At 44.4% G+C, this 27,338-nt stretch overlaps 1 protein-coding gene across 5 annotated transcripts in view; it reads right to left on the reverse strand.

Moving 5' to 3' along the window:
- Positions 1-26,624, reverse strand: part of Ptpn13 (protein tyrosine phosphatase non-receptor type 13) — a 178,070-nt gene extending 151,446 nt beyond the window's left edge. For 3 of the 5 annotated variants that reach the window (XM_038346705.2, XM_038346688.2, XM_038346681.2), the window contains exon 1: positions 26,327-26,623. The gene's annotated coding sequence lies outside the window, so the exon portion shown is untranslated. Of the gene's footprint in view, positions 1-26,326 lie in introns of all 5 variants that reach the window. The other 2 variants (XM_038346696.2, XM_038346715.2) reach the window with 2 other exon arrangements.
- Positions 26,625-27,338: the final 714 nt, after the last annotated feature.

The raw sequence follows: 27,338 nt of genomic DNA on the forward strand, positions 1-27,338 counted from the left end.
ATGGAGGTCTAGATGTGTAGTGATGTGACGAGCAGGCCTGCTTTTCATCCTGCCGGCTCCCAGCCACTGGCTAGTTTATGCCCCGAAATAACAACACACAAACTGTATTTATTTAAACACTGCCTGGCCCATTAGTTCCAGCCTCTTATTGTCTAATTCTCACATCTTGATTAACCCATTTCTAATAATCTGTGTAGCACCACAAAGTGGTGTCTTACCGGGAAAGATTCAGCATGTCTGACCTGGTGGCTGGCTTCATGGCGACTGTCCCAGAGAGGAGAGGCAGGGCAATTGCCCAAGGCATCTGCCTACTCCACCCACCTATGTTTTGACCTATCAGGCCAAGCAGTTTCTTTATTAATCAACCAATGAAATCATCAGATAGAAGACACACTTACAGCACAGATGTTATGGGACAGGACTCCACCGCTGCTCTCACTACCTGGAGTCTCTCCGGCTGCAGGGATCCTTTCTCAGTGTTGGCCCTACCATACTACTTCTCAGCCTCACGACATCTTATCACACTTAATAAAAGTCTACAGCCCACTTCAGTTTACAGCTCCCTGCATGGTTCTGTGCCAGGCTTCTCTCCACTTCAACTACTGACTCTCTGTTTCCGTCTTGACAGGCTCAGCTCCAGCCACGGAGACTGGCTGGGGCTCGCTGCTTTCTTCAGTGATGGGATCAACTGCTAGTTCACAAAGAGACTTTTCAGTCTAAAGCAGCAGCGCCATCCAGTCCCTCACCCCGGTCTCGCTCACATCGTTATCCAATCACACGTTACTTCGCAGCATCTTCAAGACCTGACAGTGTGTCACAGAACCTTCGCTGAAGGCTTCTCCCACCAAGATGGAGAGCACCTTGAGTACAGTTTGTCTCATTAGCTGGTGACTCCATGTGCCTAGGACAGTTTGGTACAGATTCTCAGTAAGTATACATTAAATGGTAATAAATTCAAATATCAGGAATTGCCTACTCTCCCATTCACATTAACACATATTTAGTTGGTGCTAATGATCTACAAGTGCCCGACTTAGACAACGTGTGGGGCTCAGGCTGAAAGTAGCGTAGATCGTATAAAGCAGATCTACAGTGAAATCAGCCTGAAAGTTCTTTAAGGCCACGAATTTAGCTGAAAACAATATAGTAGCCTTGATAATTGACAGAGGAGGGTCATCTGTATATCTGTCATTTCATTGGTTAATTAATAAAGAAAACTGCTTGGCCTGATAGGTCAGAACATAGGTAGGCGGAGTAAACAGAACAGAATTGTGGGAGAAAGAAAGCAGAGTCAGGCAGATGCTTCAGGCAGTCGCCATAGGCAGTCGCCATGCCTCTCCTCTCTGAGTCGGACACAGGTTAAGATCTCTCCTGGTAAGCCACCACCTTGTGGTGCTACACAGATTACTAAATATGGGTTAGTCAAGATGTGAGAATTAGCCAATAAGAGGCTGAAACTAATGGGCCAAGCAGTGTTTAAATGAATACAGTTTCCATGTAATTATTTCAGGTGTAAAGCTAGCCCGGTGGCGGGACGCAGCCCCGCCGATCCATCTACAGATAATAATTGCCACACTGATACATAAGCCCAGGCTAGTCTCTTGCTTCAGCCTCTGGAGTTTTATGATCATGGGTGTGAGGCACCGTGGCAAAGCACCTGCCATTTGGAAAGCGTTTTCCATGGTACCCCTGACAGACAGACTGCAGAACAGAGCTGAGCTGGCTGTTCTCAGTGCACTACATCTTCGCATGATAAAGGGCAGACAGGCATGATGTCCTGTGGAGAAGCTGCGAAGGGAGGAAACAACCTGTAGGGACTGGCAGAGTTCTTCCTGTCTTTCTAGGAGCCTGCCAGGATCTCTACCACGTTTTTTAAGGCAATGCTATACTGTCTATAAAATGGTCATCTTCTGGCCTGTTGTTTCCAGAGTGCTGTAAGTAGAAATTCTTAAGATTGTCAGAAAAAGATTAAAATGGGAATCCAAACAGTTAAACGATTAAACACAGGCTGTATCTGTACTTGTAGAAACATCCATATAAAACAGACTAACCCTAGGAAGCTGCCAATACTTGCCTATATTCATGGTTCAATTTAAAAATGAACTGTGGCGGGGCTGGAGAGATGGCTCAGAAGTTAAGAGCATTGCCTGCTCTTCCAAAGGTCCTGAGTTCAATTCCCAGCAACCACATGGTGGCTCACAACCATCTGTAATGAGATCTGGTGCCCCCTTCTGGCCTGCAGGAATACATGTAGACAAAAATACTGTATCCATAATAAATAAATAAACAAACAAATAAATATTAAAAAAAAATGAACTGTGGCTTCATCTAGCCCAGCACTTGTATTCCTTCCTCTGCCTGGCGAGAGTCATCACTCCTAAGTGTTTGGTTAAATAAGGTAATATCAAATCAGAAATAAGCCTTCAACAGTTTCACTAGGACCTGAACAACATGGTGAGTGCTTACTCAACCCTAAGAGTCACTCTTAAATGCTCCAATAGGTCAACTACACGAGATCTTGACAAATGAGCTAACGTATTAAAATCCACAGCAGTACCAGACACGCAGTTCAGCAGCCTATTCACACCCTCCAGGGAACAGAGTCCAGGGTGACCGCTAACTCCCAAGTCGTCCTGTTTACACAGCACGTGCGGTTGTACTCCTGCCAGTTCTGCTTGGTTTTTAATTCAAACTTCAAACATATCCAGCTTGAGCGTGACTCTGGCTTTGTTCCCAGGGTTGATGGGAGTGAGCACGAATCTTCTATGTGCTATTAACGAAGAGTGTTTCATCTGTGCTGTCTACACATCTGCAGCCAATATCACAGGTGTCTGCTAACATCACTATGTCTTACTAGGATTAGCAGTGTTTCTTCAGTCCTGACGCTTCTGGGTAAGCGAATTGTGCACTTCTTACAGAACTGTTCTGCTCCAACCCATGTCCAAATGGATTCTGATCACTTCCATTTCACTGTAAATATCCATTTTACATGTACCTGACAATCACACCCAGTTTTTAGCTTAATTTAAACTGACTACTTGTTTAATTGACCACAACAAAAGTTGAAACAAGAAGTAGTGACTTGGAAACTATGAAGGTCCACATGTTACAAAAGGTGATCACTTTAAAAACAGCACAGACAACGCCCTCTGCATGGAAAATTACAGCACTGTGGCTTTAATAAAAGCGAAGTCTTTAAGGAATTGACTACAAGCAATTCTGAGTGTGGTTCTTGGCTTGGTTTGTAAGTGGGACTTTGATTTCCTGTTTGGTTTACTGGTAGAGAGTTTGTCTGCAGTGGACTGAAACTAAGCTCAGTTGGTAGAATGCTTGCCTGGCACACACCAGGCCTGAGGCTCAATCCCCAGCACTGGTGTGGGAGGTCCTTCTTTCTGTATGTTGCTTGTGTTGGTTAATGAGTAAAGAAACTGTCTTGGCTTGATAGGTCAGAACTTAGGTAAGCGGAGAAGACAGAACTGAATTCTGGGAGGAAGAAAGCAGAATCAGAGAGAAGCCATGGATCCTCGGCCTGAGACGGTCACTGGTTAGAATCTTTCCTGGTAAGCCATGGCAATATAGAGATTAATAGAAATGGGTTAAATCAAGATGTGAGAGTTAGCCAATAAGAGGCTAGAGATAACGGGCCAAGCAATGATTTAATTTAATACAATTTCTGTGTGATTATTTTGGGGCTAAGGTAGCCGGATGGCCGGGACAAACAAGTGGAGTCCTCCTTACAAGACAGCACCTGGTAACCAGGTGTGCCTGCTCAAGCACACACCAGCAACATCAATATAATACAGCCAAGTAGACCAGTAGTTCAAGGTCATTCTCAGCTAAAACCTCCTCTTGCTGGTCATGTTTATCTTCAGAAAGTCAGTCCCAGAGGGAGGCGCTGAACAGATAACAGTCACTTACTGCTCCTCCACTGGCCTGACTTCAGGTCCCAGGACCCTCGGTACCCCTCTGGCCTCATCTGGCACCTGTACTCACATGCATATACCCACACAGACACACACACAGAATCAGTTCACACACATACAAACTAAAAATAATAAAAATAAGCCTGGAACACATGTTTAATCCCAACATTCAGGAGACAGAGGCAGGCGGATCTCTTAGTTTGAGGGCAGCATGGTTACAGAGTGAGTTCCAGGATAGCCAAGACTACAGAGAAATCCTGTCTTGAAAAAACAGAAACCAACCAACCAACCAACCAAATAAATAAAATAAAAAGAATAAGAATAAATTTAAAAGGGGGTAAGGACCAATATTCTTGGAACCCCTGCAGTTAGAATGCAAGCAACCTATATCCACTACCTCTAGCTGACGGTAGGGAGACAGACTCTAGAAAAGGAAAACCTTCCTACCAGTCAGACACGTGAGAGGAAAAGACACGATGTGGGAAGAGATAAAGCAGCAAGCTAGCTTCAGGGTTGACTTCTGGCTGACATCTGGGAACTCATACTGCAGGAAGGTTCCCACCACTTCCAGAACACAATGCCAGATTGCTTCAGAGTGGTTCACTGTGTCTAAACGGTTTGTGCAAACACGGAGGTTTATGATGAATACCTGCATTCCTTCTGGGAAGCTGGAACAAAAACACATATAGCCCAAGTGCACCCACAGAGCCACTACCAGTAAAAACCTCGGGTTGCGGTTCTGTAAAGCTACCCAGAAGAGCACATTTCACAGGCACTGTGTCCCAACCCCTGCTGACAGTGAAAGGCACCCGCTGAGACCCCAGTGGGAGAGGGCGTTAGAGGACTGTGACTGCCTTCTCTAGACTTTGCCCACCTTTTCTCTTTGTGACTGTACTGTGTGGTTTGTCATCTAAACATCTGTACTGAATCCTCTTAGCAAACCATGGAAAAACACAAGCTTAACCTTGGGGTCATTTAAGGTTAGCTACAATGGTGTTTACAGGCAACAACTGATAAGTGGCTGCTATATTTATTGCAACTACCAGATGATAAAACTTAACAAATTCAGGATAACTATTTCAGAGCAACAGTAGGGATAGGGAAATAAGCAATATTATATTTATAATTGTTTTTTACTCTTAAAATGTCATTATCTGTTTCTCCCCTTCTCTTGTTAAGTGTGAGTGTGTGTGTGTGTGTGTGTGTGTGAGTGTGTGTGTGAGTGTAAGTAATCAATGGAGTCATCTCCAGTTCGTTTTGTTGTGTAGATCCACTTGGTTTCATTCTTACCATGCTAACTGAACAATTTGCTCGTGGTCTATTCTTTTAAGGTATTGTATCTCCAAAAACTTTTCTTATAGCTTTGCTTATGGTAGCTACTTACTTCTCCAGCACTTTACAATGGCTTTACTGTGGCCACCCTTCTCAGATCCTCAGAAACCAGCCTGTCTCATCCCTTTGGTGACTTCTTTTTATCACAGACTTAGGACACTGCATTTAAGGATATACCTCTGTGATATGTTCTTTGATATGTTTGAGGTCCGTGAAGTGTGATGGCTGTCTTGTCAATTTAACTACATCTGGGATTAACTAAAACCCAAATGACTGGGCACACCTGTGAGGGCGTTTTTGTTTTTGTTTTTGTTTTTTTTTTTTTTTTTTTTTGGTTTTTCGAGACAGGGTTTCTCTGCAGCTTTTTTAGAGCCTGTCCTGGAACTAGCTCTTGTAGGCCAGGCTGGCCTCGAACTCACAGAGATCCGCCTGCCTCTGCCTCCCGAGTGCTGGGATTAAAGGCGTGCGCCACCACCGCCCGGCTCTGTGAAGGCGTTTTAATTACATCATTTGGAGTGGAAAGGTCCACTCCTAATCCAGACCTTTTAAGGTGGGAAAATCCACCTTCAATCTGAGCCACTCCTTCTGCTGGCAGACGATTACATAAAGAACAAGGAAGAAGGGAGGTTTTACTCTTTGCCTGCTTGCTCTCACCGTGCAAGCAAGTACATTCTGTCACTAGTATTAAAGCCTGCTTCTTAGGGATTCCAGAGTATACTAAAGACCAGCTGAGACACTCAGCCTCATAGACTGAACTGGATTTTTGTGGACTTCCGGTTGGTAGACAACCATTGTTCATTGTTGGACTAGCTGAACCACAGTCTGTAAGCCATTCCAATAAACCCCTTTCTCAACCCTCACCCTCTCTCTCTCTCTCTCTCTCCTCTCTCTCTCTCTCTCTCTCTTCTCTCTTCTCTCTCTCTCTCTCTCTCTATATATATATATATGTCCATTCTATAGTGTGTGTGTGTGTCTCTCTCTCTCACACACACACTCATTCTATAAGTTCTGTTCCTCTAGAGAACATTAATACATGGAGATTCTGAATCTATAGGTTAACAGCTTTTAATAATACTTAGAAAATTTTAGCCAATATTTTTTTCAAATTTTTATTTATGCCTCTGTTGTCTTCGAGGATTCAAATTTCACATGAATTACTAGGTCACAACTGACTGATGCTCTGTGCATTTCAACCTCAGTAAGTTTATTGCTGCATTAATCTTTTGTTGCTATGACAAAAATACCAAAGAAAAATCAATTTAGAGGAGAAAATGATGAAGTGTGGCTCATGATTTCAGCCTATGGCCATATGGTTCACTAACGGTAAACTATGGTCAGGAGCACTATTCCTGTAAAGAGCCTATGCTGGGGCAAAGCTATTCATCTCAGAGCAGATGGGAGGGGAAGACGGAGAGGGGAGGGAAGATGATGAAGAGGGGAAGGAAGATGGAGAGGGGAGGGAAGATGGAGAGGAGAGGGAAGACGGAGAGGGGAAGGAAGACGGAGAGGGAAAGGGAAGAGAAAGGGCAGGGGGTGAATGGAAGAGGGGAAGGGGGACTAGGAATGGGGAAGGAATATGGGCAGAGGGAGAAGGGAGAAGTCCATCTATGCTCCCAGAGGCCCACTTTCCCCAACTAGGACACACCTAATAGCTCATTCAGCTAAGAATTTTTCCGGGAATTAACTCATCACTGATGTTAGTGCCCTCAAAATCTATTCACCTCATCAGCTGGGGAACCAAGACTTCAGTTGGGGACATTTTATGATATAACCTTAATTTCCCTAACAGAGGGATCTCTAAACTTTCAAACATAGCTAGTATACAATATAAAAATTATTTTAATGTATCTACAAATTTTAACTTCTTTGTGACTTAGGAGTCCATCTTGGTTACTGATTTATCTCCTCATTATTTCTCTGCTTATTTACATGCACAGACATTTTTTATTAGATGCAACATATGCTGAATTTTATGTTGCTGAAATCATCATTTATTCCAAGTCAGTGAACTTATTTGAGGAATTGAAGTTTGTTTCTCTCAGGTCTTGTTTTAAGGATGTCTTAGGCGTATCCAGGCCAACGCTCAGTCTGGGCTAACGGCTGCTTCCCACTAGGCAACTTGCTACTTCTTGGGAACAGGTGCTAGCCTTGGTTTAAGTACTGTAGCAAATGTTTCTTCTAATTCTTTTTTCGCTCCTTTTTGACCTTAGGCAGTTTCCTCACACATAAGTGATTCTGGAAACTCAACAACTCAGCACCTCCAGTGGTCTCCATGACTCTCATCATCCATCTGCACACAGCTGGACAGACAGTCATTTCTCTACCAGCCTCCCCTGTCCAGAGCCACGGCCTGGAAACTCAGTGTAGGAAGCTGGGAAATCACACAGCCCAAGCCATGCCCACCTGACGTTCGGTGCACTGAACACTCTCCCAGTTAGTTTGTCTGTATTCCAGTTGTTGAAGGACGCGGAGTAAATTTCATTCCTATTCCATCTTTGCTAGAAGCAGAACTCTCACTACATTATTGTATGCTTCTCTAAACTAAGCCACGGCAAATGGCAGCTCAGCCCCATCTCCCTGACGGACTGGGGTCAGATCTCACATGGTTAAGAGGCTGGCCCTCCAGATTTTTTCTGTGGGTCTTTTCATCAACAGTTTTAAAGCCAGCCATTCTTCTGCTTAAGAAACATGTTTGAAAGGAAATGTATTAAGGCAAAGGAATTTTAATGCTGTGAGGAAGAATGTCTGGAAGTTTGTGCAGCGAAAGTCAGATAAAACGAGACGCTCCTTCTTCAGTTTCTCTAAGAAGGATTTTTCTTTTACAGTTCTTGCCAATGAAAAGAAATTCATAAAAACAGCACAGAGATACTAAATGTGAAGGCAGGAAAAGAATGGCTGATCCCGAGAAAGACCAACAGTAAAATGTTCCTAAGAAGAACCATGGAGACCAACTACTTGAGACATCGGAACAGCTTCCTTTCCTGATACATCGGGACGGCGTGTACACAGGGACAGCGTGTACACCGGGGCGGCGTGTACATAGGGACGGCGTGTACATAGGGATAGCACACTTAGTCCCCAGTATTTTTGTTTCATGCTTAAACCAACAAAAAGTAGCAAAACAAACATGGTTTTAGAAATTGCAGGGCTGGTGTGATGGTTCAGCTTGTGAACGTGTGTGTGCTGTGCGAGCTTCACGGCCTGAGAGTGAGCCCCAGAATACACTGTGGAAGGGGAGAATCAACTTCCCTGGGCTGTCTTCTGACTTCAACATGCACACACACATTTCATAAACACATTCTAAATAGATTTTTAATTTTTAATTAAAACATGTAAAGGATGGGCGTGGAATATATGCCTTAATCCCAGCACACCAGCAGAGGTGGGTAGATCTCTGTAAATTTGGGGCCAGCCTGGCCTACATAGCGAGACACTGTCTTATAAATCAACAACTGAGAATTGCTGTGCACATAGCTTCTAAGGAAACTGAAATGCATGAAAGTTCCTCCTCCCACCATAAAATGACACAGCTACAGTTTTACCCGGTACTTAGCAACTCCATTAAGAGGAAATTTCCAACTTAAATGTTATTACTGGGGATGGTGGTAATAGTTCAAAAAGTGTTAGAAATTTTGACAAATTAGTAACGTGAGAAAAAAGAAAAATATGTGATACTCTATTGGGGAAAAAAAGGAAGACTTCTATGCAGAAATTCTTCTCAGCAGCCACGTATTATACTGTACTAGGGGAGTCTGTGCACCTCCACGTTAAGGAAGGCGTGCAGACAGGGTGGCATCAACAAGGCTTCCTCCTGGCTTTGGACAACGAGCAAAAGGAAGGATGCAGTCAGTCACTCAGGAAGGTGACAGATTCTATCTCTCAGGGTGGTACAGTATACAAGGTTTATCTATTCTAAAGATACCCACAGGTTAGACAGTGCAGAAGAAACATCTGTCACAGTTACTAAAGTCCGCACAGCTCCTGCCTTTCTGTGGACAGCAGAAACATTTGCTTTACCAAATAGCATGGTCGTGGGAACTACCTGCCTGTGGGTAGAAGGTAATTCCCAAGAATAAAAAAGAAAAGGTGTGAAGAGAGTGGAGGGAAGTGGCTTATGGAGATTTAAATTCCTGTCTACGAGAACTTTAGGGTGCAAACCCCACCCCTCAATGAAGACCAAAGAAAGAATCCACGCTCCGTGGAAGAACTGACTTAAAAGAGAGGAAAACTAAGCAGTAGTTTTGAGTTCTATAAAGAACCGCGCCAACAATTTTACAGCAGGGAGCACACAGCATGGAGCTGCTCGAAGCTGTCTCCCTGCGTGTCGGAGTCACGTCCATCGCTCCCAGTCTCTCACGGGCAAGTCCTAGTTAAGTTCATCACTCCCAGTCCCAGCCAAAAGTGAGGAATAGTTCTCACTTGAAATATTTAGTGTTACATTAACTGTGCAGGCTTGGAACCAGACTGCATAGATGCAAAATGTGGACTTTTCAACTTCTTATCCTTGCATAAATTATTTAATCTGGTGTCATCTCAATCTCCATACTTACAAGAAGAAAGACAAGGGAATGTACCATATATTGCTTTGAGGGGTCAGATTTTTACATTAAAGTAGTATATCTTGAAACTGATATTTTACCTAAACATCTTTGTAAAGCAGCCACCCAGCATCAAGCGCTGCTTGTTTCTGTAACAAAACACTAAATTATACGATGCATGAGACTCAATTAGCCACTCCACATTTAAAAAGAATCTTCAGGCAGGTCAGATATCATAATTCTCAATTCAATAGATTCATCACAAGCTAATGCACTACTCCGAAAACAAGTTGGTTTCTTCTTACATATTACCATTTGGGGCATCTTTCTGCTTTCTAACTTTTATGTGAAATTCTTCATTAAAAAAACAAAACAAAAACAGGGACTCTGATAGTTTAAATGTAATTGGCTCAGAGGGCATGGCACTATGAGGAGGTACGGCTTTGTTGGAGGACGTGTGTCACTGGGTAGGCGGGCTTTGAGATCTCATATATGCTGAAGCCACACCCAGTGAGACAGACCACCTCCTGTTGCCTAGACAAGATGTATTCCTCTCAGCTACCTCTCCAGCACCATGTCGACCTACAAACTGACATGTCCTGCCATGATGATAATAAACTGAACCTCTGAACTGCAAGCCAGCCAATTAAATGTTTTCCTTTGTAAGAGTTTTACATTTCCTTTGTAATGTTTTGCTCTTCACAGCAAAAGAAACCCTAACTATGACAGGGACTATGCTTATAATCATGGCTTATTTACTAAGTTTTATCTTCCTCTTTGGACATTATATCTCTGTTTTACAAAACGTCCCTAATTACTAATTCTTGCTGATCACAAAATTCACGTTAGCTTTAGAGAATCGTCCATCATTTCTTTTCTGTAAGCACACTTTGTTGTTCCTAATTTTATACCACTTATAGTCATATAAAAATGCTGTGATAATTGCATAGATAGCTACAAATTTCTTCAGTGTCTTCCCTAGCTTACTAGGCACTCAATGTTGAGAGCATACGTGAAGTATTAGTGGGTCAAGACCTTGACACAGACACAGAAAGCTGAAGCGTGAGGAACATTCTTAAGCTGTTTAAAGGCTGGTGGACCATTTTATAAACTTGGGTTCCAAGCTGGAGTGCCCAAATCCCCTCCATGTCTACATATTTTTTTTTTTCTAGACAGGGTTTCTCTGTGGCTTTGGAGCCTGTCCTGGAACTAGCTCTTGTAGACCAGGCTGGCCTCAAACTCACAGAGATCGGCCTGCCTCTGCCTCCCGAGTGCTGGGATTAACATGTCTACACAATTTTGAGACCATTTCCTTACCCTATCTTATCACACTACTCAAGACAGTAATTACATGAGAAGTTATAGTAAAGACATTTGGCTATAATCAGAGACCTGGATTCAAATCCTTATCAATGAGTAGAGTGACCTCTGGGGCCAATTAAGTATTTCTGAGACTCTGTTCTCATCTATAAAATAGGATTAATGGTAGTATCCTGGTTTGATTTCTATTGCTGTGATAAAATGTCATGACCAAAAGCAACTTGGTTGGGGGAGGAGGGACAGTTTGTAGAATACAGGAGAAGCCCAGTGAGGAACTCTGGGAAGAAACCTGGAGGCAGGAACTGAGGCAGAGCCCACAGGGAGCATCCTATGGCTTTCTCTCCGTGGCTTACTCAGCCTTTCCTATACCACCAAGGACCACCTGCTCAGGGGTGGCACCCCCACAGGCTGTGCCCGGCCGCACTGATGATTACTCAAGAAAACGTCCAACAGACTTGCTTATAGGCAATACAACAAAGACATTTTCTAAATTGAGGTCTCTATTCCTAGATTACTCTAACTTGTGTCAAGACTGACCAAAAAAAAAAAAAAAAAAACAACACCTAACCAGGTCAAAGGGTCACCTCACAAGATGGGGATTAAGCCTGGGCTTTTTGGAGCCGCGTGGTGGCTCATTGTGTAAGGCGCACTCGCGTGAGTGCGTGTGTTCCCGAGTTCGAATCCCGTGTGCTTCTGTCACGTGTGTCGTGTCTGTGCGTGTGCTGCTTGTGCGAACGGTCTCTCCCACAGCTTCTTGTGGGGAAAAAAAAAAAGCCGGGCGGTGGTGGCGCACGCCTTTAATCCCAGCACTCGGGAGGCAGAGGCAGGCGGATCTCTGTGAGTTCGAGACCAGCCTGGTCTACAAGAGCTAGTTCCAGGACAGGCTCCAAAGCCACAGAGAAACCCTGTCTCGAAAAAAAAAAAAATAAATAAAATAAAATAAAATAATAAAATAAAGTAAAGCCTGGGTTTTTTGTTTTCTGGTTTTTTTTTTTTTTTTTTAAACAGGGTATATAGCCTAGACTGTCCTCAAAACCCCATGTAACTTGGGTGGAAGATGGCTTCAAAGCTGCTGCAATTCTGTCTTTGCTTCTTCTCAAGTGCTAGAAATACAGCCCTGGGCCAGCATGCTTAGCTCAGAGTTTCAGTGACTACCCAAAGTGGTCATAACTTTACTATAACCTTTTCTGTATCCGCTTCAACAGCAGTGATTTGAAAGGCAATGAACATCCATACATACATACACATATTCATACCTGTTTAATATACAAATTATGATGATACCAAATGGTATTTAGAGACTGTTGAATCTTGAGGACAGTCTTAAAGATGGTGAAACAGTAACATGCTAGCTGGGGATATCATTTAACGGGACAGCTTACAGATTAGGACTAGCTCAAGCATTATACATGTCTAATCTTCACTAGCACGCATAAGGCCCAGGCTTCTATTCCTAGCACTGCAAACCTTAAAATAGTAAACAAATCATATAGATAGGTTTATTCCTTCTAACACATAGCATGGCACATTTTTTTTCTTGGAACAGATTAAGAAATCTTGGTTATTTACTCTGAGATGTAAATGCAGCTGCCACACAAGCCAGGTAACTTGAGTGGATCCCCAGAACCCACAAAAAAGTGAAGGCTCAAACTCTACAATGTTACCTTTTGCCCCTAAACACGAGTAGTTATGTAAAGGCCCCCTTCCCCAGTAATAATAAGTGAAACTTTTTCTCAAATATATTCTTGGTCGAATTTTTCTTATATAGTCAAGAAGTAATATATTTTCAAGTCAGTAAGTATACCAGGAGTTGATTTATTGGTAGACTAACATTATTCCCTCTGGGGACTTTCTTAAAAATACTTCCTTTCTGAAAAATTTCTTGAGTTGGAAAGATGGTTCAGATAGTAGAGGCATGTGCCACCACGTCAGATGACCTGCAATCAACACCTAAGTCCCATGCAAGGACAGACATACCCAGCTTCCACAAATGTTAATGGTCTTTGACTTTCACATAAAGAGGAAGCACAGGGTGCATGAGCATGCATGCACACATAAAATCAATAAATGTAATTATTTAAAGTCTTAGAAAAGGACTTGGTTTGAAAAGGAGCAGCAAAAGGAAAGCACACTAGAACTCTCGGGTACATCGTACTAACCAAGTCAAAGCATGTAGACCCTTCATGACCTGGCTAGTTAGGGTGACCTTTGAGAATCTTGTACCAAATCTCAGAAGTTACAAGAGTGAGTCAAGCAGGTGACTATAACAAATCAATAAGTATTTGTAGATAATGAAAAAATTTAGTGTGGTTTTTTTGGAAATGGAAAGTGTACATCAGGGCCTCTAAGAGGACTCAACACAACAGAGTTCAATTCCCAGAACTTGTATAAAGGTGAAGTAAAGAATCAGTCCCATAAAGTTGTCCTGACTCCCACACATGTGCTATGTCACACACACTCACAAATACACACTCATGCAGACTCACCCTCATACACACACACATTCACATACACAAACAAAAACTTTTAAAGGTTAACATCAAGTGGTCAAATCCTTGCCATGTCTATCGAGCTGAATCACATCTGATGGTACACCAGATAAAACACTGACCTGGACTAAGATCCAAAGTTAAGATTCATTTCAAAACTTGTATGTAGTCGACACATGCCAAGTTCTACGTTAATCTCCAAGAGGACGGAAAGTTCTTTTGTAGTCAAAACAATTTTCAGAAAGCATTACCAATTATTTTAAAGATTTGAATCCTAGCGATTACCACCATCAATAAATAAGCATAAAGGCTGACAGTAAAATTGCCCTAATGGCAAGTTAAACCCAGCTACAACAGCAGAGCGCTGGACAACAGAAAGGATTTGTGTTCATTTAAACCTTCTGAATTTACAGCTTGTCTGGCTCATCTTAAACACAAGCTCCAGGCCTAGATTAAGTGATTAAGCAGCCAATTTCTGACAAGGCATCTTCAATGAAACAAATACCTCACACATTTTATCAAGAGCCAAGATCCTCCACCGGCCTGCTCTAAGGACAGGAAGATAAAGAACACAGTAAATAAATTTAATTCAGCCAATAGCTGGCTTCTCTGTAAGTTCACAAAGAGCTGGCTAAAGCTTTTTCCACTTTGCTCAAAACACCTACGCAACCGTCCCTTCGTTTTACAGAGGAAAGCTTCTCTGATTATAGGAGCACCTCTACCTAAATCTCACTTCTTTCCTTCCAGACAGAGCCTACCAAAGAAGACAGAAGTCTTTCTTACTTTTCCTGCCACGCGCAATCTCACAGGATCTGTCCAGAACTCCAGCACTAAGAAGGAACGCCATTCTGATGCTTTCCCTGAACCCTCCCTGGCCCCCAGCTCTCCTCTCCAGCAAAGCACACTCAGTTGTGACTGTCTTCCTCCCCTTCCCGCATCAGCACAGGGACAGACCTCCCTGCTGCAGACCCTCCTCCTGGCTGCCCAGGCTTGGCATCACTGTGCTCTGACTGGATTACACTTCCCTGGGTCATGACTCCACAGTCTGCCCTTCTCTGTCCTCTCCCTTTCCCCGTTTTTCCAGCCGTCTTTAGCACTCTGGCCTGACACTTCCTTTCTCTGCATTCACTTGTTCTGCTCTAGGATGCCACGCTCGTTCCCAGGCAGCCAGTATTTCCAAGTTCAGCTCAACAAGGTCTGCTTCTCAAGAGTCCTCACTTCTCATCTGTCCACACTTTCTTAGTGAAGACTTTTATTGTGCTTATACAATGGTTTCCTCTTTTTCTTATGCAAAAAAAAAAAAAAAAAAAAAACCTATAGACTTTGAGTTGGGAAATGGAAACCAGGCTCCCCCTACCCCCAGTATTTCTCCAAGCTAAGCAATCCTGAGGACAACGTGGCTAGAGAAGACTTCAGTGTCTAAACTGTTTACGGCGGGAACGCCATTTGCAGAAACATTTACAACCGTTGTTGCTGTCTTAGCCACAGTCAAATAGTACGGTGAACAAATGTTCTCCCTATGTCACATTCTCAAAGGCACAAGACTGGTTTCCCCATCTTGTTTCCTGTTTAATCCTGAAGTAGCTCAGCCACAGCATTGCTACATTTAAAACCCTCACATGAAAAGACCAATCTGGTAACCAAAGCACAGGCCTCCTCCTCCAGTGTGAGCCATGGGGGAGCTGAGCCCTGAGTGATAAGGGGACAGACAACTGGGCTGCAGGCTCAGCACTACCACAGCACAGGCCTTCTCCTCCAGTGTGAGCTGGGGGTGGGGGAGCTGAGCCCTCAGTGATAAGGGGACAGACAACTCGGCTGCAGGCTCAGCACTACCACAGCACTTCTTAGGCGTCTATTTCCTCCAACAGAGCAGAGTGATAAACTCAAATTGTTTATATATTTACCATTCAAAATAAAGCTTACAAAACCTTATCAAGCAGATATTATTTTTTCCATTTTACAAAACAAACTCAGAAAAAATTATCCAAAATCACTCTGTTAAGTAAAACTTACACTGAGGACTACCTAAACTCAAAACTCTGAACTCTGCTGTGTTGTGCATCCTAACTACCTCCCGAATGTGAGTAAACAAAGCATGACACTCTGAATTCTGTTTTCACAAAACTAAACATTTATGAATGGCTATGAACAGACACTGATCTGCTTTGCTGAAATGCTAGCATTAACTCATCTGAGTGGGTCAACAGTAGACCATGTGCTGACAGACCGACTGCATCAATGAATAATATACTACCAAGAATAAAGTACCAAATAATGCCAACAATAAAGGTACCAAATGGTCGTACTGCCCTAAGCCAGCCTCTCCAAGGAACATGTGCAGTGTTCCAGGTCCCCACTGGAAGCCCTACGTGGTCACACCAGTGTAATCCTAGCTGTGGGGAGAGTGAGAATGGAGGGCCAAAAGTTCAAGGCCAGCCTGAGCTACATAGCAGGACGCTGTCTCAAAATCAAAACACAGACACACACTCACAGACAGACAGACACACACACACACACTATGTTGAATTCAGAGAGAATAATAATTGGATCTCCAATATCTATTATGTTTTAGGACAACCAAATATCCAAAAAATTAAAACTTTCAGCTTTCCCAAAGAGTCGGGGTTGCCAAAAGAAATGGAAGCCACTGGTGAGAAAAGACATACAATGTAAAATTTCCCACTTCATTTATATCATATCTGCCTGCAAGAATAACATTTCAAATAGAATGCTGGCGCCATTTTGCAATCATAAAGCCATTTTGAGGATGAAAACTATGCAATACAGAAATGGAGAAGGAAAACAGATGTCTAGGGAATTAATGATATAGTCAGAAGCTGCCGAACGAGCTCCAAAGGAAATTCTGTGATATCGGAAAGAAAAATCCAGCTTCCACAGCCCATGATTACATTAGGTTTCTTGCATTCACCACTACTGAAGGAGCACAAGTAGTTCACTGAAAACAGTCTTGAAAAAAGTGAACACAGCCAGGTGGTTCTTTAATGGTGAATCTCTGTGAGTTCAAGGCCAGCTTGTTCTACAAAGCAAGTTCCAGGACAGGCACCAAAGCTACAGAGAAACCCTGTCTGGGGGGGGGGGGGGGGGGGGGACAAAGGGAGGGACGGAGGGAGAGAAAGAAGGAGGGAGGGAGGGAAGGGAGCACAGTGAGAAACTGGAGAAGCAAATCCATCCTCCATTCTTGTGTATCTCCAGTGACTAGCAGGAACAGCAGTTCATGAACAAGGGGCCATTTTTTAAAAGCTAAGCAGTGTGAGAATGCTGCCATGGTTTAGCCCAGGTTCACCTTAAACAACAACAGGATCACTCTAGAAAACACTGAACAGAGTCGCTCATCACAGTGAGATTATCTAGCACCCTCTCTAGCGTGTCTTCATGAATTATATCTGCACTATATCATAATCCTAGAATCCCCTTGAAGTAAAAGGCTTGGTGTGCTAAAGTAAACATCAGGAAAGATTTAGAGAAAATGCTATTTAAAATAGCTCCATTTGGTTCTCAGGTGTGCACTGAGTGTGAAACATTATGGAACAACATTAAAATACTTCGTCTAAAAGTTTAAGTAGCTGGGTGTGGTGGAACACACGCCTTTAATCCCAGCACTCTGGAGACAGAGTAGGATGGTCTCAGTGAGTTCAAGACCAGCCTGGTCTTCCTATCTAGTTCCAGGATAGCCAGCTCTATAAAGAGACCCAGTCTCAAAATAGATATAGATAGATAGATAGATAGATAGATAGATAGATAGATAGATAGATAGATAGATAGATAGATGATAGATAGATAGACAGACTATATCTTAATATTGGAGAATGTATCCTAAATCCCTAGATACTCACTGTGACTCTAAGAATCTGGTGCTATGAATATGCGCACAGGAGAACATGCTGGCCTGAGCTATAGCCAGCATTACTGGGAACCATGCAGTAACACCTGTCGCCTTACATGCAGAGCTCAACACTGCAGGGCTCCAGTGCAGTTTGTTCCACGTAGATCCGAATTCCTGCACTAAGGCTTCTACTGCATCTATTGAATTGTTTTCTATTTTCTATTTTTTTTTTAGATTTAGGCTACAATTCCATCATTTTAGATGAGTTACAACTAACGGGCTATTTTAAAGGTTTTGATAAATTTTTACACAGTCTAATAACAGATATATTACATATGGATCCTTGCCATAAATTCTTTTCTTAAGCTGAACAAAGAATACAGCATAAAATAGAACAGCCTGTCTAAGAAATGAGTTTAATCGCTACTATGCTCAAGTGATTCTATAAAATTACAATCAGCTCACATGAGGAACAGGAAAGGCACTGAGAGGAACCTCATGGATTACCCAAAGCTGAAATTCCTCTTGTAAGATACTGATTATTCTCTTCCTTTAAAAGTTGAATTACATTAGATTTTTCAGGTGAATATTTTAAATGCCAAATATTTACTTCAGTTGGATATACTGAAATGTTCACAAGTTGTACTTTTCTCGACAAGAAAATAACAAGGAAAATTAAGTTTCTTAAGAGGATTCTTACTTTAAATGATTCTCAGGGCATCTTTTTTCAAAATGCAAAGCAAAATGCAACTTTAAGTTGCCTTTGTTATCATCCCACGGGCACAACTATTCTAACCTAGGTATTCTCAGAAGGATTCTGTTTGATTCCATGAACCATACTCCGTGTGGTGGGACACATAGTAATCTATCACTGAGACAGGTGGATCATGAGTTCAGGGTCAACACAGGCTATATACTGAATTTGCAGCCATCATGGGCTATGCTATAAACAACAATAAGGCTACCCTTAGGACACAGTAGTCTGTGTGCAACACTGTATCATCTGAGCAGGGAAAGAGTATATGAAAGAACCTGGTAGTGGTGGTGAGACCTTTAATTCCAGCACTCGGGAGGCAGAAGCAGGAAGATGTTTGTGAGTTCAAGGCCAGCCTGGTCTACAAGAGCTAGTTCCAGGACAGGCGCCAAAGCTACAGAAAAATCCTGTCTTGAAAAACAAACAAACAAACAAACAAACAAACAAAAACCAAAGAAAGAATTGGCTACCAAGAAAGCAGAGTCTTAATTGAAATTAACATTTCTTTTCATAAGAGCACAATAAAAACTTGACAACAGACATCCTCTTGGGTGTTCTTCACAGGCCTGGGTGAGCGGGAAGGCGAATGACAGTTTCTTTCAAGATGACAACAGCAGGGGACACAAGGCAGTCACCATTAAACTCAATGGTTCAAGGGCAGCTTCCAATTTTCTAAAAGTCTTTGGGATTTTTTTCTCTACGGGGAAGTCTTTCACCATGGGAAAAAACCAAGTCACTGTCTGTGCTCAGTTTAACACCAGATAAGAAGTTCCTTTTGAAAATCTGATCATGTCATTTGATAACTAGGAGTCTTCCTAGGCAGAAGAATAAAAATGATATTCCTTCAAAAGTAAAAGCTCTCATGTGTTCCCAATACTGGAGGCAGAATGACAACTGCTTCTATTTTTAGTGTTTGGGACATGACATTTCCACATGTGAATTAAGCTGGACTTGGAGCACTCTGAAAATAAAGTTAGAACGGGGTACCACACAAAGAGAGAACTCAGGCCTCCATCACGCCTGCAGTGAAGAGTTGCCTCAGGTAAGATGAGGGGCGTGGGGAAATGCTGGAGGCAGAAAGGGTCAAAAGGAGGGACTGGAATGGGGAACACTGGAGGGTGATGATTGGGAGGGTTAATCAAAACAAGGGGCATGAAAAGCCATTCAGTAACCTGCTGTCAGGAATTCAATTAAAAAAAAAAAAACATAAAAGAGTTCGAAGGCAGAGACCCAGAAAGGACAGTCACCACTGGTCCTGGGTCACTAAAATTACCCCTGTGCCAGATGTGAGTGGGATAGGTCCCAAAGGCTCCCAAAGCTATACAGGCTCTTGCCGTTCCTCTTGGTTAGCATGCTGGCTAAATTCTTGTCAACTTAACAGAAGTTGGAGTCACCTGGAAAGAGGGCATCTCTAAGGAGGATCTGACCTGTGGACATGCCTGTGGAGGCATTTCTTCATTCATGACTTCTGCAGGAGGACCCACTGCAGGTGCACACCCCTGCAGGAGGACACACTGCAGGTGGCACACCCCTGCAGGAGGACACACTGCAGGTGGCACACCCCTGCAGGAGGACCCACTGTAGGTGGCACACCCCTGCAGAAGGACCCACTGTAAGAGGTACACCCCTGGGCAAGTAGCCCTGAGTTGTAATAAGAAGGTTGCTAAAAAAGCAGATAAGCTGCATTCCTCTGTGTTTCTGCTTTGGTCCTGCTTCAACTTTCCTCATGAGCTATGGAAGTATAAGTTAAAGATGCCCTTTCATCCCAAGTGGCTTTTGGTCAGTGTGTTAAAGCAGCTAAAAGCTAAGTAGGAAGTTATTCTCCTGAACTAGTTCATAAGAATGTATTGCTGGAAAGACCACACACCTTGGATCCAAGATAGAGAAAGCAGGCTGGAACTGAGCTGGAGCTTCCTCCCTGCTGGCTGGTTCTCATGGTCTGCACAGTGCTTGAGGCTACCAGCAGTAAGAACACCAATGACCTCATCCAGTAGGAACCTTAGGTAGCACAACACCAACCTTCCAGGCAAGATGTACTCGTTTCTGCCATAGTGGCACAGCTGTGATGGGTAACCAATGGCTTGGTGACTGCACTTGAGGCCTGCTCCACAAAAAAGGGGTCCAGGCTTAGCACTTTAAACCCAGTCCAAAACCAGTGATGGAGGAGGTCTTAGGCTCTAGGTGGGAACCTAATACTGCTTCTTGGATAAATTAAAACCATCAAATCACATTCTCAATATTAATGTTACACACAAATGAGGGCTACTTAGTTTTAATCAGAAAAGCTGCTTGTATTAATGACTCTTCTGTGGATGGAGAAAAACACTATGACCACAGCAACTTAAAGAGTTTATTTTGGCTTAAGGTTTCAAGAGGAGGGGAGTTCCTTACACCAAGGAGGCAGTCGGGAACCATGGTGGCTGGTGCAGCAAGCTGAGGGCTCACATCTTGAACCATAAGCAGGAAGCAGAGAGCAAGAACTGGGAAAGGCACATAGCTTTGAAGCCTCAAAGCCCACCCAGTGACATACTTCCTCCAGCAAGGCCACATCTCCCAAACCTACCCAAACAGATGCATGTATTCAAGCATCTGGCATCTGGGCACATTCTGATTCAAATGTCCACACATCTTGTAATGAAAAGAGGGGATACAGACACTTCATGGCTGCACAAGATGCTTATAATAAAGGACACCGGAGGACTCAGCCTAAACGGTCATACCGCCTTCCTAAGGCTCAATGGAGGATTCAGCCTAAACGGTCATACCGCCTTTCTAAGGCTCAATGGAGGACTCAGCCTGAACAGTCATACCTCCTTCCTAAGGCTCAATGGAGGACTCAGCCTGAACGGTCATACCGCCTTTCTAAGGCTCAATGGAGGACTCAGCCTGAACGGTCAGACCTCCTTCCTAAGGCTCAATGGAGGACTCAGCCTGAACGGTCATACCTCCTTCCTAAGGCTCAATGGAGGACTCAGCCTGAACGGTCATACCGCCTTCCTAAGGCTCAATGGACACGGCATGAGAGAGGACAGAGAGAATATAAGGGCCGCTGGATAAGGCGAGGGCTACACAGTGCGATTTCTAACCATGACACGGCAGCTGCAGCAGCTGGCACCAGGCCTATACAAACTGCATCCACCAGCAGTCGGTTGTGGATGAGGAAGGGGTAACACGCCCTGTCACTGTGAAACTATTGCAACTGTATTAGTCAGGATTCTCTAGAGGACCAGAACTTAGAGAACATATACACCTATATTTAGGGGATTTATTAGAACGGCTTACATTCTAGTGGTCCAACTGTCTACCAAAATAGGTCTAAAATCCCAATAACTATTCAGTTCATGAGGCTGGATTGTCACAGCTGATCTTTTCTGTACATCAGAATTCATGGAAGTAGGCTCTATGCCGGTGAAGGAGTAGACTTGACAGTGAGAGCAGGCAGGCAAGGAGCAACAGCTTCCTTATCCCATGTTCCATGCCAGCAGGAGGTGTGGCCCAAATTAAAGGTGGATCTTCCCACTTCAAATAGCTGGATTAGGAGTGGGTCTTCCCACTTCAAATGATTTAATTAAGAAACAAAGCAAACACCTCACAGGTGTACCCAACCATTTGGGTTTTTGTTAATTCCAGAGGTAGTCACGCCGACAGCCTAGAACAGCCAGTACAGCAACATCTGGGGATACAGGAAGGCAGAGAATCTAGTTGCATCCCACTAGTGAGCACGCCAGGCTCTAATGGGTAGTTTAAAATCTGTGGTCACACAGGCAACCCTGGTTAAACTCTGTGAGAACAAAACAAAGAGTCATGAACATGGGAAGGAGATTTGTAAGGAGAGGGGGACCAGCACAGCTGGGCGGGAAACAGAAGAGGACCAGAGAAGCCTAACTGGGGTGCACTGTCATCACAAATGTAAGTGTCAAAGAACAGAATTTATTACTAAAACAACAACAACAACAACAACAAAAACTCAAAAAAATACGGTATTTATTTTTTCTTAAAAGAGCAATTTTGGAGGGCTGGAGAGATGGTTCAGCAGTTACAGCACTTGGTGCTCTCGCAGAGGACCCAGGTTCAGTTCCCAGAACTCACAAGTGTCTGGAATTCCAGTTCCAGGGTATTCAATGCCTTCTCCTGGACTCCTTGGACCAGACACAAACACAGTGCACATATACACATGCAGGCAAAACACTCGTAAACACAAATAAATCTTAGAATACAGCAACTTCAAGGCTGAAAATGGAGTTAATGGATAAATGCAAGCCTCCAAGTTGAACCCCAGAGCCGGAGAAGACAAATAGACAACACACAGTTTAAATTACAGGCTTGAAGAAAATGACTCAGGAGATACACGCACATGGGTGTGCAAATGCTCCCATGTACATGCATATATACACACAGAAATATAACGACATAAAAGTATTATCTATACTATTTGAGTCCAGAGCATTGCTTCCCAAGGTACTTCTATGGTGTAACCTCTTGAGTAGCTTCCAGAACTTCATATGCCTGGATCTGAAAGTAAGGACTATTTTATGAGCTGATGTCTGAGCATACAAAGTATTTAAATCTAGCTAAGGTACAATGTAACTGGGTACCACTAAGCTAGAAAGAAGGTTAGGAAAGAAGCAGGGATGCTAAATGAGGTAGACATTTCTTTTCTGGCCTTTTGACAACCCAGATTCAAGCAAGAAACAGCCAAACAAAAGAATTCTAAGGCTAAATGTGAGCACCACAGTCTAGACCAGTGGTCCTCAGCTTGTGGGCTGCAATCCCACCAGGGGTAACAATCAAATATCCTGCAGATCAGATATTTATACTGTGATTCAGAACAGCGCAAAATTATACTTATGAGGCAGCATAGACAAATAAATGGTTGGCGGTCACCACAGCACGAGGAGAGCGTTAAAGGGTCACAGCGTTGGGAAGGCTGGGAACCACCACCATTCTAGACGTTCAGACATGACCTGAGGATACAGCCACAGGCTTCCATAGTTAAGAATGCTACTTCATTCTATAAGAGGTTAGCAAGGAGGGCGGACAGGCTAAACAAGACTATGTGAATTTGCACTAAACCATGTCTACACACACTTAATCTCGTCTCAGACTGTCCTGGATGAGACACTGTTGAATTATTTACAAAGGACACAGGGACTTCAGCAGGTCTCTGGGATTTGGGGACCTCTGCCAGACAGTTGGGCCCCTGGAACTCCTCAGCTCAGGTTCTGCCCCAGGCAGTTGGTTTGAAGACATTTTCACACTTTTCCTTTGTGAAAATAAACAATAGAAAAGCAAGTTTCACTGGTCAAACATGGGATAATCAAACACTTAAGCAAGTATCAGACCAGCCCCTGCTCCAAGTTCCTAGCATCACACAGCAAACTAGGTAGGGAACGCAGTGAGTTTAAGGTCCTAGCTGCACCAGCGACTATATGTGATCTTAGGAGTTATAGCTTTGTTGTGTTGAGCTTTGTAAACAATTAAACAATTGGTTTCCTACTGCTTTACAAGCTATTAATAATGGCCACACATTTGGGAATGCAGTTTGGTAGGAACAGGATAGTTCCTCATGACACCAGAAGGATTTAGAGCATGTTTTTAATCCTAGCACTCAGGAGGAAGGGCAGGCAGAGCTCTGTGAATTCCAGGCCAGCCTGGTCTATTTAGGGAATTCCACAACAACCAGGGCTCTGTAGAGACCCTGTCTCAAAACAAAAAAGAAAACAAAATAGAAGGATCTTTTTAAAATGTTTCCACTTTTCCCTAGACGTCCTCTCTCAATGCAGCTAGCATGCCTGTTCTGGTATGGCATCAAATTTGTAACTTTAACTTAGCTCATTAAAAGTCATACATTAATTCACTGATGAAAAGCTATCTTTATAGCTCCTGTGTGCTGGACCTGCTTTATTTTTTAAATGGAGTAAAACTTTCAGAAAGGGGCCGGAGGGTTGGGGAGAATCCAGAGTTGTAAATGCCTCACCTTTCTCATCACAGAAGCCTTTTCTATCCTAAGCTGCAGTATCTTTTCTCCTGACAAAGTGATGGGAGCTCAAAGGCGTCAGCCGACTCTATCAGAGGCCTAATAACAATACTTTAAACACCCTATTCCGACTTCCCCAAACCCATCCCAATCAGAATAAAATGACAAAGAAATGTACTGGCTTGGAGTGTGGCTGTGTTTCTTTTCCATTTTAAACAGCACAAATTATAATTTGATTACACTATAAAAGTGATTCACATTTTTTTAAAGGGGAAGAAAAGGAGGAAAAATAAGCCTCAGTTTTCCCAGATACTCTTTTTCTACAATAAATTTGGGACTGGGAAAGAAGATGAAATAGAAAAGCAGTCAACTGTTGATGGTCCCAATCTGTTAAGAGCGAAACACAGCTAGACTCCTGTCTCTTAAATAAAAGATAAGCTCCGTAAGATAAAGACCTAGGTGGGGGTGTGCAGCTCAGTCGTGGAGCACCCACCTAGCTGTGCAAGGGCTTGGGCGTTACCCCCACCCCACCCACCCCCATCTGAAGAGTGAACACCTAATATCTACCCTAAAACAAAAGGCTAGCCAATTCTGCTGAAATCCTGCATTTAAGAGTCATCTTAAAAACAAACAAAAAGATAAAACAAGTTTTACAACTTTTGACACCCTATTGTGGTATTCAAATCTGCCCTTTAAACTGACCCTGTGTGTGCGTGTGTGTGTGTGTGTGTGTGTGTGTGTGTGTGTGCTCGCAACATGAAAACTCAAACATATTTTTGGATGTTGATAATCATCCTCAAAAAGACGAAGACTTGGCATAGGAAAGTGTTGGGACAATGTAAATCCAAAGATAAATCTATGTGATGGTAAAGGAGGTCACAGTTCCCTGATGTAGAAAGTGAAAGACGCTATAGAATGCATCCTTCTTCCTAACTAATCTTGAATGGTTCCTATTTTAAATTCTAATAGCCTCTCCTTTCTCACTACAGGTTCTCCCTGGAAACCTGGAGAACACTGACTTTAGAATACAATGCTATGAAAAACACTGCGAAACACAGGTAGGACTGGCTGACATGGTATTTTATCTGTATGAATTTATGAATTTATTGAGTCATTATCTTCATGAACGTGGTAAAAAAAAAATACTTCAAGTGAAGAAAGAATTTGTACCTCGTCATCACTACTAAGCAGACAATGAGAAAGAAGCTGGTTTTCACCCCGACCCTGCTAACCCAGTTCAAGAATTTGGGAAAATACCAACGCCTGTTTCATAACACAGGTACTTTTTACTCCCTTCCCATCCTTTAATAAACTCTCTAGATATGCCTTTTTAAATCTTTCTAATTAGTTAGCAGCGTCCTTCAACCCACAGATCAGGTGTCCCACATTTTATGTAGGATCCGCCTTGAAAACAAACCCGATTGCCCCATTTTCGGAGAGGTAAACTCAGCTCCAGGCAGCTCCCTATGAAGTCACCGCGTTTGTTATTTCAAAGATGCAATTAAGCGAAAATAACAGAAGGTTGTCGAAAAGATTAGTCGCAAATGTGTGGAGGTGTCGGTCTTAACTCCGGTAAGGCCAAAGAAACCTGCACTGTCTTAACACGTTCCTGTGTCTCCCGGTCCTCCCTCCTCTAACACACACAGAAGGAAATTAAATTTCCAAAGTTCCGTGACTTTGGCTTAACTTTTAACTCTGCAGCCCTCCGCGCTCACGTGAAGAGCAAAAAGAAAAACTGGAAGACTGACCTGGAGCAAAGAGGAGCAAACTCATAAAAGGGCTGGGTCAGGGCAGCCTCTCCTGGTCGCCCCCCTCCCGTCCCCACCCCCTTCTCCGATCCCTTACACAGACACATTCTTCTGGGCGGCCTCTCACCACACCATCTTCACAATCATTTACAGAAATTAGAAACAGACTCCGGGAGCCCTTCCCTCCGCGCTCCGGGCAGGGCAGTCGGCACCAGCTCCACGGGGCCGTGTTACTCTCTGTGACCCACTCACGTAGCCCGTCGCGCCCACTCGGGGAGGGTGAGACTGCAGGTCGTGGCTTCCCACCTCGGCGCACCAGGAACCCCAGGACCCGAACCGACGGGACCGAGAGGACCGAGGGGACGTCCCGCCGACCCGGCCTGGCCGCGCGGGCTTCTTACCGGCGCGTGGGGAGTCGCGGTGCGGCCACCGGAGCGCAGCGCGCGGGCGCCGAGAGCCGCCGCCTCTTCTTCCCGGAGCTGCTTCGGGCGTGCGCGGAGAGGGACGGCGACAGGAGAAGCAGCAGCATCGCCGGGCGGCGACCCCCGCCGAGCTCCCGCCGGCCCGCGGCGACTTCGCAGCGCCTCAACGACGGCCGCCCGCCCGCGGCGCTGCCCAGGCGGCTGAGGAGCACGGAAGAGCCGGGGAGTGCAACTCGGTGGCGGTAGCGGCGGCGGCGGCGGAGGCGCGGAGACCTCCGGGGACTGGGACCATGGTGTGTCACCCTCGCCGCGGCGAGTTCCTCGCGCCGCGCAGCTCCTCCTCGGCCCGACGCGCCGGCCCCGCCCCCGGCCTGTCACTCAACCCCGTCCGCTCCCGGACAGGCCCGCGGGACTCAGACCCTGATCTCCGCTCCTCCTCATTGGTCCGCCTGGCGAGCCCCTCCCCCCGCCCCGGGGACTGAATCGCGGGGGGGGGGGGGAAGACCGGCGCCCCTGTTGCCTTGACAACCGGTGCCTTGGGCCTGGGCGCCAGGCTCATCTTTTAACTGTGTTCAGGTTGATGGCGCCGTAGCCAAGTTCTGCTTCTGCGGCTGCACGCGCTCCTGCGTTGTCCGGACCGAGGGGAAATCCTCATAGTTACTCCTCCAACTTCAGAAACTATGTCCGAGGCGCGCGGCGGGGAAAGTGACCAACGCGCAGCGGCCAACTCCTTGCCTGAGCGATCTAGGTGACCCCTCCCCCTCCGTGCTGCCTGGCTTCCAGATCCTCTCGGCGCGACCCCGGGCTTTGAAAGGCCGGCCGAGGAGAAAGCGGAGTGAGCCAGCGTCGCAGTGCCAGCTCCCCCAGCTACACAGCAACCCAGACGTGGGGTGAGCGAGCGGTGGAAACAGCTCCGCCAGGTTCCCACAGCTGCGGGGAGACTTCATGGGTGCGCAGTGGCAGCACAGTCCCCAAAGCCCCCCTCCCCCCC

This window comes from Arvicola amphibius, chromosome 1 (assembly GCF_903992535.2).
Source record: "Arvicola amphibius chromosome 1, mArvAmp1.2, whole genome shotgun sequence".
Classification (NCBI taxonomy): Eukaryota; Metazoa; Chordata; class Mammalia; order Rodentia; family Cricetidae; genus Arvicola; species Arvicola amphibius.